The following is a 13920-nucleotide window of genomic DNA, read 5'->3' as shown; positions in this document are numbered from 1 at the left end:
AGTGGCCTGTTAGCAAGGAAGCTTCATCAGTATTTACAGCTGCTCCCATCACTCACTGCACAGCGGGAGTGAGTGGCCTGTTAGCAAGGAAGCTTTATCAGTATTTACAGCTGCTCCCATCACTCACTGCACGGCAGGAGTGAGTGGCCTGTTGGGAATGGAAGCTTCATTAGTATTTAAAGCTGCTCCCATCACTCACTCACTGCCTGAGCTCCCCCTGCAGAGCAGCAGCAGCAGCATCAGATTCTCCTAGGAGCGTAAACCCTACTGCAGACTGTACACGTGAGGGAGTCTAGGATTCAGGCTCCTTAGGAGAACTCCATGCCTGCTGTGAGTTGGAGCTGAGGCTGTCATGCTAGTGCTGGGACTGTGTAGTTGCAGGAAAACAATCTCAGGCCTCCCACTGATTCTGCATTATGGTAGTTGTATAATTATTTCATTGTATATTATAATGTACTACTGTAATAATAGAAATAAAGTGTACAATAAGTGTAATACACTGGAATCATCCCCAAACCACCCCCCTACTCTGGTCAGTGGAAAAACTGTCTTCCGTGAAACCAGTCCCTAGTGCCAAAAAGGTTGGAAGCCTCCGATGTAGGAGTTAAACCAGGTATGTGAGGAATTCAGATGAGTTCAGATAAGATATGGAAGGAGAGGGAATAAGATGAGCCAGGAAAGTGTGCAGGGGACAGGAAGCAGTGTGTGTGGTTGCAGGGGAGAGTGCTTCTAGCCCAGGCCATCAGCGAAGGCTGCACCCTACAGGTGAGCTGCACAGCCCACAGGGAGGCCAGCTGGGAGGACGAAATTCAGTCCCAGAATTTTGTAGCCGGAAGTCACACCTTGTTCTATCCCTTCTTTCTACAGAGGAGAAAATTGTGGCCCAAGCAACTTGAGGAGTTTGGCAAGGTCACAGAGGAAACTGGTAATAGAAGCAAACGAATCTCAATCCTAAGTATCAGACGGGCTGTTTAGACCACTGTCCTTTGTCAGGTAAATGACATGGGTTTCATTTCCAGGAATCCTCCGGGCAGGGAGAGGCTTAGGGGAACATTTCATAGAGGCCAGGACAAATGGGAAGAGACGGTGTCCGGCAGTGGAAAGAACCTGGATTTTTGGAATCAAATCTGAGTTTAAATCTGGGCTATGCAAATTATTAGCTAATCAACTTTGATTCTAAGTTGTGTAGCTTTTTGTGTCTTAATTTTCTCATCTATAGAATGAATACAATACTGCCTTTCTACGGAGGTTGACTTAAGAACCAAACAAGCTAAAAAAGTCTGTTCTTAGGGCGGCACCTGTGGCTCAAAGGAGTAGGGCACCAGCCCCACAACCCGAAGGTGGTGGGTTCAAACTCAGCCACGGCCAAAAACTGCAAAAAAAAAAAAAAAAAGAAAGAAAGAAAGAAAAATGTCTGTTCTTAATAGCAGTTGGCATGTGAGGGATCACAAGACCTTCTCTGTTTCACAGAGAGAGCACGAGTCCCACAGTCCCCTCCCCAACTCCGCCAGGAGCAGCCAAACACCAGTCACGCCTTTCTTCAGCTCCTGCACCTGCTGAGGCTGCCGGGCAGTTCCAGTGCATATGATGCCTTTTCCTAGGGCCATGCTTCTTTTAAAGCTGAATTGGCTAAACTGTGTTGAGGGTAGACACCTGGGGAGGCAGAGGCTGCTGCCAAGGTATCATGCCAGCAGTGAACACACAGACACGTACACACATGCTCACATGCTCACACGGATCAGAGGTACCCTAAAAACCACTGCAGCTATAGAAATGACAATACTCATCCTGTTGCATGCATTTTTAAACACCTGCGCCACATCATCACTCCTACAGGGGTGCAGCTCCCTTCACAGCAATTCCTTTGGAAGGCTAAACATTTATTCCTACAAAGCTGGTGCTTATGCTCAGAAAATCGTTGCCCTCGGCTCTGTATGTTAGTCGAATTTCTGTACCTCTTGGAAGATCAGCTCTTTTCTTGGGACCCAGAGGTTCCTGTGCAATCTTTTCTGTGCGTTTTGTGTATTGTACTTTTTGGCAGTTCTCCGCACACACACACACACAAGATTACGAATCATTACTTTAGGAAGTGAATTTTTATATTTTAAAAAATAAAACACTTGGGCAGCGCCTGTGGCTCAGTGAGTAGGGTGCCGGCCCCATATACCAAGGATGGTGGGTTTGAACCCGGGCCCCAGCCAAACTGCAACGAAAAAATAGCCAGGTGTTGTGGCGGGCACCTATAGTCCCAGCTACTCGGGAGGCTGAGGCAAGAGAATCACCTAAGCCTAAGAGCTGGAGGTTGCTGTGAGCTGTGAAGCCACAGCACACTACTGGGGGTGATAAGATGAGACTCTGTCTCTAAAAAAAAAAAAAAAAAAAAAGAATTAAAAATAAGAACACTCAAAATTGCTTCAGATTCGAATCTTACAATCTTACAAGCTAGATGATACATAAGGTCCAAATGCAATGTGTCTGTAAGTCAGTGAGATATTATGTGGCTTACAAACAGGTTCTAAAGGAAATGAATCTCAGGAAAGATGTTCCAGACAAGTTTTTCTCTTTATTTTTCATAATATTTTATTTGATTAAAAAGAGATACATTTGTTCTAGAAAGTTTATGAAATTCAGAAAAGCACAAAGAAGAACACACAATAAAGTTTATTTTTCCTTCTCTCTCTTTTATAAACTTATCTCTTTCTGTCTGTCAGTCATCCTCATCCAGGTAAGTTTTGAACAGTTACTCTTTGAAATGAACACGTAGCCCCACCAAGGTTATCAGTTTTGAAAGAAAGGAAGTACATTCCAACAGGTGCATTCTCTTGTTCGCTAAAAATAAAAATCTTATTGCTTATTTGCAGATTACAGGCTGCATTGAGAATAATTTTTCCCTCTCAAGTAATCATGTGAATGATCCTTCCACTGATATAGTTCTTTACAATCTATATGGCCCTTGGAGCTTAAGTCCTTTTACAACTTAAAAAGCACTGATTCAGGGCGGCGCCTGTGGCTCAGTGAGTAAAGCACCGGCCCCATATACCAAGGGTGGCAGGTTCAAACCCGGCCCTGGCCAAACTGCAACAAAAAAATAGCCAGGTGTTGTCACAGCCAGGTCCCAGCTACTTGAGAGGCTGAGGCAAGAGAATCACCTACATCCAAGAGCTGGAGATTGCTGTGAGCTGTGATGCTACAGCACTCTGCTGAGGGTGATGAGACTCTCTCTCTAAAAAAAAAAAAGCCCTTGGACTTTAAGCCTATTGATTGTAAACATGTGGGAAAATAATGTAATTAGACATTCCCTGTGCTGTTATTCAACACCCTGTCACTTTGAGAACTTGCTTTCTATTTTGCTTAGATATTGATAGAGTCTCTCACACATGCGCGCTTGTCCACTGGTCTGGATTCTCAGGACTCTTTTCTTGTTTCCTAGGCCCTACTCCCCAGCCTGCTACCTTTATCAGGGAGATAACCCAAAAGAGAGGGGAGGCGGGAACACCACCGGGAGCTGTTTACAGGGGCCCCACCCCTTGTGTAAACCAGTACTCCCCAGGGAGCCCCACCCCTCCAGTCATTTTCATCTATCTCCTATCCATGCACATCTCTTCCGATAAGAACTTCCACCCTTCAGCTAACTCCTCCAGGCAGGTCACAGCAGAAAGCTACCGCCGCCTCTGTGGGTCAGGTTAAGTTCAGCAGCCCCTGACAAACCCTGGTTGTTCTACACCCAGTCCTTAGGGAAGAAAGAGTAATGTTACGGGATTTCTGCGGGGACAGGTTTGGGCTTCTTGGATCCACTCTGGTTACTGGTCATGATAGAGAATTGCTAGATGAGGCCCAGAGGGGTTCCACAGGTGCTCAGCAAATCCTGACCCTCTGTACCCTGAAGACCTCCAACCGGTCGCGAGGACTGCGTGGTGTGGGAAGTAGACTAGAAGGAACTTGGGCTGCTCTTTTGGAGTTTTCCGGGGCTGACCCCTTCTAACTCTTGGGCTCTAAAGACACTTTTGATTTGAGTATTTGACCCCAAAGCAATGAGTCGCTCAATATATTTCAATGCAGCACTAGTAGAAAGACAAGGCCAGTAGGTTATTTCTTCTTAAGGACTACTCTGTCTTCTGTCCTCATGGCTATTATGGGGTGATTCACACCCCTTATCACGATAGCCTCCTAACTGCACCACCTGACTTCATTCTCTTTCATGATCTCTGAAAGCATCATTGTCCCGGCCAAAATCTTCCTGTGGATCCCTGGGCTTAGTGAACGTAGCCCAAACTCCTTATCATGCTATGAAGGCCCTCTGCAGTCTGTCCTCAGTTTACCAGGCAGGGAGCTTAGGAGTAGTTAAGTATCCAGGCTTTGTGCTGGTTTCAGTACAGGTTACAAGCCGTGGGCCTGAACAAATGACTCAATTCTGAACCTCGGTATCCCCGTAAGTGACAATTTTCCCTCCCTCAATGAGTTGTTGTGAGAATTAAATGAGATAATATGTGGAGAGTGCCATGTGCAAGGAGAAGAAAGAGCCTAAGATGTGGGTCACTACGAAAGTTTTGAGACAGACTGTGTTAAGTCCATTATTTCACTTGCAAGAAACACAGTCGACGGCGTCCTTTCTGATTGTGCAAACTTTCAACAGACTGGCCTCATTGGTGTTGCTGGGAGGGCTTTCTTTCTTTTCATCTGTGCCGATCTTAACATTTCTTGATTTTAGTGTGTCCCAAAACGTTCATAATGACCCACGGACATTTTATTTATGGTCACTGTTGTTTCCATCCTCAGCTCTCCCATTTGGCTGTAGCCAAAGTGACTGAAATTCACCATCCCTGTTTCTGTGTTCTTGTTCCACACGTTGGCTCACCCCGTCATTTTCAGCTGTCCTCAGCCTCAAAAAGTCCTTTCCTTATTCTCATCACCCACCCCGACCTTACATATCCTTCAAGGCCCCGCTGAAAGGCTGCCAACTCCCTGAAGCAGGTTCTGCCCACCTTACTAGTCTTCCATGACCTGAACGCTAATAACACACTTCACTGGCTCTGCGTCTTACAAATCACATTTTTTACAAGTTCACGTAATTTTATTAAAATGTGTGTCATCTTGTCTCTTTATTCTGGTCATAATTTTGGACTTGTTATTGATATCTCTTTTTTGTTTTCTTTTTATTTTATTGATCCTTTTCTTCAACTTTTTTTCCTACCAAAGTTTACATTTAGGCTATCTTGAACCCTACAGTTCCTTTTTAACATTTTATTGTGAAAATGTTTAAATGCACAGAAAGTTGAAGTAACTGCACAGTGAACATCATTATACCCACCATTGACATTCTACAATTAACATTTTATTTTATTTTATTATTATTATTTGTATTTTTGGCCACCACCTCCTGTATATGGGGCTGGCACCCTACTCCTTTGAGCCACAGGCATCGCCCTTATTTTATTTTTTTAATTTAATTTTTATTTCAGGTAAGTATCACACAGGTACTGCCCTTATTTTATTTTTTTAATTTAATTTTTATTTCAGATAAGTATCACACTATGGTAATAGTAATAAAGGCTATAAAGATGATCTACTTCATTCCTTGATTTTATAGATAAAAAACAAATATCCTAAGACGTTAAGTAATTAGTCTAACATTCATCAATCAATAGATCAACAAAAGCAGTAGAACCTCTGCAAGTTGACCATACAAGGGACTGTAATGAGCTGGTCAACATAAGGAACCAGGCCTACTGTCCTGATACGTACATGTGGTGCGTGTCTGGTCTATGAAAATTAGGTCAACTTAAGGAGGTGGTCAGTGTAGGGAAGTGGTCAGCTGTGGAGGTTCTGCTGTATATACTGATCACCCACTATGTGCCTGATATTTTGCCAAGTCCTGGGAATATAGTGATGCATAAAGCAGATAAAAGTGATTTCAGTTTCTCTACCAAGTTTGTTCTGTTGGGATCTATTGTACCATTCTAAGGTAAGGAGTAGGTCCATAGCTGGGCTCAAGATGAGAAAGTAAGTCAGAGAGTTATCAAAGCTGTATGACCTTCAGACTTCTGAAGCCACAGTCTGGTCACTAGGCTAAGTTGATGGACCGAACAAGCACATCCTCAACATCTTTCCACCTGAGACTGCCCTGTCAAAGGACATCTCATTATATCTGAGACTTTCTTGTCTCTTGTCTTTTTTTATTAACATCTGTAGACAAGTCTAGAGACTTGCTGAATGAATGGATGTCTCCAACAGGGATACTGTTAATAGTTATTGTTCCTAATTCTTCTCCCTCTTCCTGTCTTGTAAGTGGATGATGCATCCCCACCCAGTGCCCAAGCACACCGCCTCTCTGTCCCACTGACATTGGACTTGACTCCAGACCCGCTTCAGCCAAGGGTGTGGAAACCAATAGTATTTACTCCATGAGTGCCAACTTTATTGGGTTTCCTCACTACCCCCAAAATGGTTAAGCTGGGTCTCAGGATGACAGAAAGACAAGTGTAACAGAACTGTTGCCAGTTCGCAGCTGCCAGTGTCTAATGGGAGCCATAAATACATGTTTGTGTTGTGAGCAAGTGCATTTGGGGAGTTGTTTTCATCCTGCAGCTGAGTGATACATATCAACTAAAATGTATTCAGAATAGGCCTTTCCTAGAGGTTTGCCTAGAGTGGGTGCAATGCGGCAGGAAGCTAGTTTTTGAACTAGCTCTTGCAACATTGCAAGAAGACGGCTGGAAATTGAAAGAGAGAAATTCAAGATAATAGGGGTACTATGGAGAGAGATGTTAAGTCTAGGAAGTGGAAATGGTGGTTTTTCGACTTTAAAATCTTTGCATTAGTTTGTTACATTCTTCCTGGGCTACCTAGATTGTCTTTTATGAACCTTGGAATTTAGTTTGTCTCAGAAAAGCCACAGCCTGTGAAATGATTTACAGTATTATTGAAAGATAAGGTTGCTTTTAATAACTTATCGAGTTCTTTTATGCACCTACTTGAAAAGAAACCTTTCTGTGAAAAAAGAAAATGTCAAGTGGCACAGAAATCAGTAGGCTTTGATTTTTATCTACAAATATGGTTATAGATTGTCACACAATAAAACTTTATAAAGAAGAGTCATAGAGAAACTTCTACCTATGGAGTAGTTGTATGCTTTTCACCAATGCCTTTCCCAAGATCTACTGAACCTTGAGTGCACTCACCAAGATGTGACAGGAATGGAAATGATAGTATTTTCTGTCATTTTTTGAGACAGATTCTCACTCTGTTCCCCAAGATAGAGTGCCATGGCATCGACCTACCTCACAGCAACCTCAAACTCCTGGGTTCAGGTGATCCTCCTGTCTCACCCTCCCGAGTAGCTGGGACTACTGGCATCCACCATGATGCCCCGCTAATTTTTTTTATTTTCAGTAGAGATGGGGGTCTCACTTTTGCTCAGACTGGTCTCAAATCCTGAGCTCAAGGATCCTCCTACCCTGGCATCCCAGAGTGCGAGGATTACAGGGATGAACTACCAAGCCTGGGTGAAATAAGAATATTTTAAAACAAAGACAAAAACAAAACCAAAACCTGGCTTTCCAACTTCTTATGAACTGGGTCCCAGTTTCGGACTCTCTGATGCTGCTGTTTTCAAAAGCAGATGTCACTTTTGTCCAGGTCCCCGAACTATAACCTCATGATGCTTTTGCAGCTCTCAGACCTGCTTCCTTCATCCTTTCAAAAAAAGTTAGGCCAGAGAAAACCCAAAACATAATCTTTTGTCATAGAACATCCCTAACTCACATACCCAGAGTAGCTTGGCTGGCTTGAGCCTACACGCCAATCTACAGATTATTGTCAAGGCCTCTGCCAACAAAACCCAGCATCTGGTCTCGGCTGGCTACGACACAAACCTCTGCTCCACCCTCACGGTACTCGCTACTCCCCAGAGCTCACCTGGGATTTCTTACTCAGCTCTGCTCAGGGTGGGGAGATATGCTCCCTCTTCTGCTTGTCCTGCCTTCAGTCCTCCTGCCAGATTTCACTCGTGAAGCTCCTCTGACCACCGAAGTACAAGGGGTTCAGGTCCTCTCGCTACCACAGTGAACATGGGACAGCCTAGGCTTTTTGACCCCCATCCTGACTGCCTTAAAGAAGTCAAATGACCACCACTTATTATTATAGCTTCTTAAGGGCTAAGTAATTGGCATGTAAGGCAAAAAGACACAAATCACATTCAAGCTTAGTCTACCAGGCGTCCAAAGTGCTAACTAATTAAAGCTGTCATTAGTGACAGATACACACACCAAAATCACTTCTAAAGTCATGCCATTGCTCAAGCAAGCCTTTCAGGACCTAGAGATAATGGGTCTTATTTTGGTGTCAGAAACTGGAGATGTTGAGTTCTGGCCAGGCGCAGTGGCTCATGCCTGTAATCCCAGCACTCTGAGAGGCTGAGGTGGGCAGATTGCTTGAATTCAGGAGTTTGAGACCAGCCTTAGCAAGAGCAAGACCTAATCTCTACTAAAAATCAAAAACCTAGCTGGGCATAGTGGCAGGCACCTGTAGTCCCAGCTACGCAGGAGGCTGAGGCAAGGAGATTGCTCAAGTCCAGTAGCTTGAGGAGGTTGCTGTGAGTTATGATGCCGCAGCACTCTACTCAGGGCAACAGAGTGAGACTCTCTCAAAAAACAAACAAACAAACAAACAAGACTGGGTTCTTAGGATATGTGGAGAGTTAAGTCTTAAAAGGCAGAGCAGTCTATGCATTCCTTAGGAAGCCTATAAACCTTAACTATTATTTTTAGTTCAGTAGTTTTCAAACTTTGTTTTTTTTGGTAATTGAACACTATTTTTTCAAGACAGTTTTTTACATGGTTGTAGTCAGTTTATTCTGATTAAATCAGGAGGCAACAGGTCAGGCACACTGGCAGGACCTCTCTGTTATCCGTCTACCCCAAGGTGATACTTGCATCCCTTCCACGGAAATCTGAGTCTCTAAAAACGTTTATCGCTGGTCTAGTTCAGCCCTGCCACCTGGTCTCCATCTCTGATGGTTTTTCACCCAGCCTGTCTTTAAGTGTAACATTTTCCACTTCTGGCTTAGCTAAGGTTATTTTATAACCATTACCAAGCTGCTCAAACCCACCTTGCATGCACAGGGCAGAAGCCTTCAGCAGACAGGCACACGTGGGGTGCGTGCAGGAGCACTCGGGGGGCAGAGGGAGAGGCTCCCCGTCAGCATCTGGATCGGGGCCGACCGCCTCCAGCCCAGCCACGGCGGGTGGGAAGAGTTCCACGGAGAGCACCTTGGAAAATGGGATTGGGCTCCCCGGCAGTGTCTTTATTCCTTAAAATTGCTTCAAGCCTCAGGGCTGCTGGCTGCTTGAACTATCATTTTAATTAAAACATTTACCCTTAAGTGACAGAATCAATCAATCAATCTAATGAAAGATTCCAAAGACTAAGGGTAGAGAATATTAAAAACGTGTTTTCCACGTTGCCACTTCGTTGTCACTCACACCCTTACCAGCTCACTTTGTCTTCTCTAACGATGTCCCAGATCCCAATGGGTGAGCTCATCCAGGATCACCACATAACACGTTGCGTTCTTCACGTGGGAAAGGGAGCTTAGAGGCAAATGGGAACGGTGATGCCTCACGTGAGGTCCCACGGACAAATGAACTGAGGACAAGTCCTAGAGGGGAAACTTAACCTCCTGAGAGTGGTTTCCCAGAAGCTCTTGGTGTAACCGAAGGCAGGGCTAAGTTAACATGGGGAGTCTGGTGGTCCTGCCTCCCCACAAGCCCTGAAAGGACGCGGGGTGGAGAAAGGTGGAGAGGAAGGCACAACTCTACACAGAGGAAAGTGATTAGGTTAAAAACATACGACAGATAGTGTATAAATACAACGTGAACGTGAGCATGAGACCCTACACTCTACCATGGATGGCAGCTGGAGCCACCGGGGAAAAAACCAAAGTTGGTTTTTGTAGACATGGACCAGCCCCCGGGTGAAAGACCACAGGTGTCAGACAGGAGCATGCACTTGTCAGGAAGCACGGGGGACAACGGTGCTCCCAGAAAACTCCTGAGAACCCCTATCACGTGGAATTCAGGCCGTCAACCTGAACCGTGCAACAGATGTATCAACATCAAGCCACTTGGCTTCTTCTGAACAATGCTGACATTGGTTGCATTGTTCCAAATACAGATGGTTTGTTATTAATGGGCAGCAACGAGGTGCTGGCCACGGTGTTGTCAGCATCTGAATCCGAGTCATCTGTTCATCTGCATAAGTCACCTCGCAGGACATAAACAGTGTGAGATTACTGCCGGCAGGACACGGTGAGGTTGGTGATGTTGAGTGGGGCGAATTGGCATGGGTGGCGGCCCTGGGAGTAGGGGCTCTGGTTGCTAATGGCCAGAAGTGTATTCAGTATCCCCAGCTTCTGCCACCTCCACCCCTCTTTTGAGAAATTTTCTACCCAGTTGGCAGAAGTCACTCCATCCTGCCTTACAGTCACTCCAGGTGTGAAGCACGAAATGAAGACATTTACTTTCCCTTTGAGAGCGGTAAAACCTTTCTAAGGAGAGAAGCAATCATTTAAAAAAGATTTTTTTTTCTAATTTGCATGTACATTTAGAATAATGTAATCTTAGAATTGAGGGGAATTTCAGACGGCATCTAGCCCAAACCCTGGCGTGAAGCTGTACATGAGGCTTGCAAAGTACCAACAGATAAACAGTCAAACTTCATGCCTTCAAATCCCATTATTTCAAATGTTGCAACATTGCATAAGAGGCGTAGAAGGATAAAAGGAAAAATAAGCCCATGTTATGTATGATATTAAAAGTGTGTAATCAAAGAGCTCTGGGATCAAAGGAGAAATGCAAAATGATATTGCAGAATTTCTAGAAAATTATGATATTGAAAACAGATATGTCAGAATCTAACAATGTAAGTCAGACATGCTCAAAGGAAATTAACAGCATTAAATACCTATATTAAGAAATACAAAATGTCTTAGATGTGCAACTAAAAAGTAGAAAAATAACATAAATGGAAAGAAAGCAGACAAAAGAAATTGATAAGGATAAAACCAGAAATAAATGATAGTTAAAAATATGACACAAATAAGAAGGTAGTTCATTGGAAAAAATGAACAAAAATAAACAATCTGATAGTCAACCTAATCTTTTAAAAGAGGGAGAAAGAACAAAGACATCAGATAAGAAATGGTAAGGGGAAAGTGTCAGAAAAAAAGCAATTTTAAAAACCACAACTCTATGCAAATACATTGAAAAACCTACATAATTGGCAGAATAGCTGTTCTCAGGCTTTTAGGGCTCCTGAACATGTAAAGTCTGATGGTGTCAGTTTGACTGCTGAGCTTGGAAGACAGCACACTGGAAGCCATAAACCACCACAAAACTGAAGCCATGCCTAGATACAAATAATGAGAGCATACGTGTGCTTATTGTATGTGACATTGCAATGCAATGCTGTCCTCTGCAAGGTTCACCCTCAAAAACTGTAGTGAAGTTCCCTGAAAACATCTCATAATGTTTACAGTAGGTCTACAATGTCATGTTGAGCCACATTCATAGCCATTCTGGGCTGCAAGTAGTCCAGGGGTGGTGGGTTGGACATCTCTGCCAGAAAGCATCTGCACAGCAAAGAAAAAACAATCAACAAAGGGAAAAATCAACCTACAAACCAGGAATGAAAAATATATCTTCATTAGGGTGGCAGGTTCAAACCTGGCCCTGGCCAAATCACAACAACAAAAAAAAATAGCCAGGCATTGTGGTGAGCACCTATAGGCCCACTACTAGGGAGGCTGAGGCAAGAGAATCACCTAAGCCCAAGAGCTGGAGGTTGCTATGAGCAGTGTGACACTGGCATGGCACTCTACCAAGGGCGAGAAAGTGAGACTTTGTCGCAAAAAAAAAAAAAAAAAAGAACAAAAGATATTTCTTCAAAGAAGACATAAAAATGGCTAACGGGTATATGAAAAGGTGCTAAGCATCACTAATCATCAGAGAAATGCACATTAAAACCACTGGGAGATATTACCTCATACCCATAAGGATTATTGTCAAGAAGAAAAGAGGTGACTAGTGTTGGTTCAGAGGTAGAGAAAAGGGAACCCCAGTGTGCTGTTGGTGGGAATGTAGATTGCTGGAGTCATTATGGAGGTTCCTAAAGCAATTAAAAATAGCTTACCATGTGACACTTTTTTTTTTTTTTACAGTAGGCTTCTATTTTTAATACCTACTATTTCATGAATTCATAGAGAAAAGGTTCTGCTGGCTCAGGGAGGCCCCTCTCCATTGAATGTGACAAAGCTTGCTATACTTATTTTGCCATGAATTCAGGGGGAATACGTTCCAGCACCTTATGTTTCTGTTCCATTGGTTCTCCTGTGTGCTGTGCTGTACACCTCATATGCCAGGCATTCATGGGGAATGGGTTCTAGGAGCTCAGGCTCCTTTCCTGGGGAGAGTGGGCTGGACCATGAGGTGGCGGGGCCCCCACAGCCTGGGAGTTGTTCAGGGAATGACCTCCAACTGCTTTCTTCCTGCTGAGTTAACATGTTTTCCTCCTCTTAAAACACAAGTTTTTCTCTTTCTTAGATGTTTTGTCAGAAGTCACATATCTCTTTCTTTACCTAGTTAATCTTTAGAAACTATGCAGAAAACTAGGTGACCCTTCTCTTTTTGTTTCTTATCTTTAACGTGTTAATGTTGTTATGCACTGGAAACCATTAACAGAATGAATTATTCTTGATAAACTTCTTTACATTTTCCAATCATATTATAAGACCAAAAATATGTTTTTTGTCTATGTTACTTCCTCATAAATAACCCTGCTGAGATACTATCAAATAATATAGTGTTGTATTACTTTGTATTTGAGGACTGGCTGCAGCTGTGACTGCTCCAGACCTCCCCAGCCCTCCTGATCCTTGTCTCTTATATCTTTTCTCTCATTCCCCACCATTCCTACTCTGGTTCATTCTTTCACACTGGTTTGTGATATTTTCCATTGGTTCTCACAAAGTCTGCTTCTCTGGGGGAGTCGGCCAGTGCTTAGGTTAAACCCAGGTACTTTCTCTTTAGCTTCCTTCTTTTTCTGATCATTTTCTTTCTTGCATTTTAGGAAGCTACCTCAGCTCTTAGAATGCTTAGTATGCTCAATACAAACATTAATCCTTTTGGCAAGAATCTTACTCTTAACTTGTTTGTTTACAACAATGCCAGCCACATGCTGGGTAACACTGTAGACTCTTCCAGTTTTGCCATGGTAACATCTGTGTGGCATGCCTTTTTGAACAGTACCCATTCCCTTGATGTCTACAATACCATCTTTCTTGTAGATTCTCATATAGGTGCCCAAAGGAACAACTCCATGTTTTCTAAAAGGCCCAGAGAACGTGTATCTGCCTCTCCTCATTCTCTTTGTGTTTGTCACTTTGGTGAATTACTGGAAGATGGTGTCTCTGGCCAAAAGGAAGCCATGTGACACTTGATATTTGGAGTCTTTTATTTGCAGTCATATGTAGTCAGTCAACTGTCACGGTCAACTGTCATCTGTGGATGACGGTTTCATTTCTTCTTTTCCAATCCTTATGACTTTTTGTCTTTCTGGCCTTGCTGTACTGACTAGGTCATTGACTGAAGTAGTGAAAGCAGATATTCGGTCTTGTTTCTGATTTCAGGAGGAAAGCTTCCAATATTTTATCATTCTTAAAAGTTAATGGACTTTTATTGGAATAAAAATGAAACCAGCATTTATTTACAACTTTGAATGGATATAAATTGTAATTTCTTGAACAGCAGTGTTGATGGCTATGCTGAAGTTCACAGCCACAGCCTACTCTGCCAGCTCCAAGTCATGGCTCAGAAGGTTTAAAAACAGAGAGTTTAAAGATGCTCCCTTGGTAAAGGCTCCTTATTA

The sequence above is a fragment of the Otolemur garnettii genome, unplaced genomic scaffold (genome assembly GCF_000181295.1).
Source record: "Otolemur garnettii isolate 467f Iridium unplaced genomic scaffold, OtoGar3 scaffold00101, whole genome shotgun sequence".
Taxonomy (NCBI): Eukaryota; Metazoa; Chordata; class Mammalia; order Primates; family Galagidae; genus Otolemur; species Otolemur garnettii.
This window is presented reverse-complemented; position numbering follows the sequence as displayed.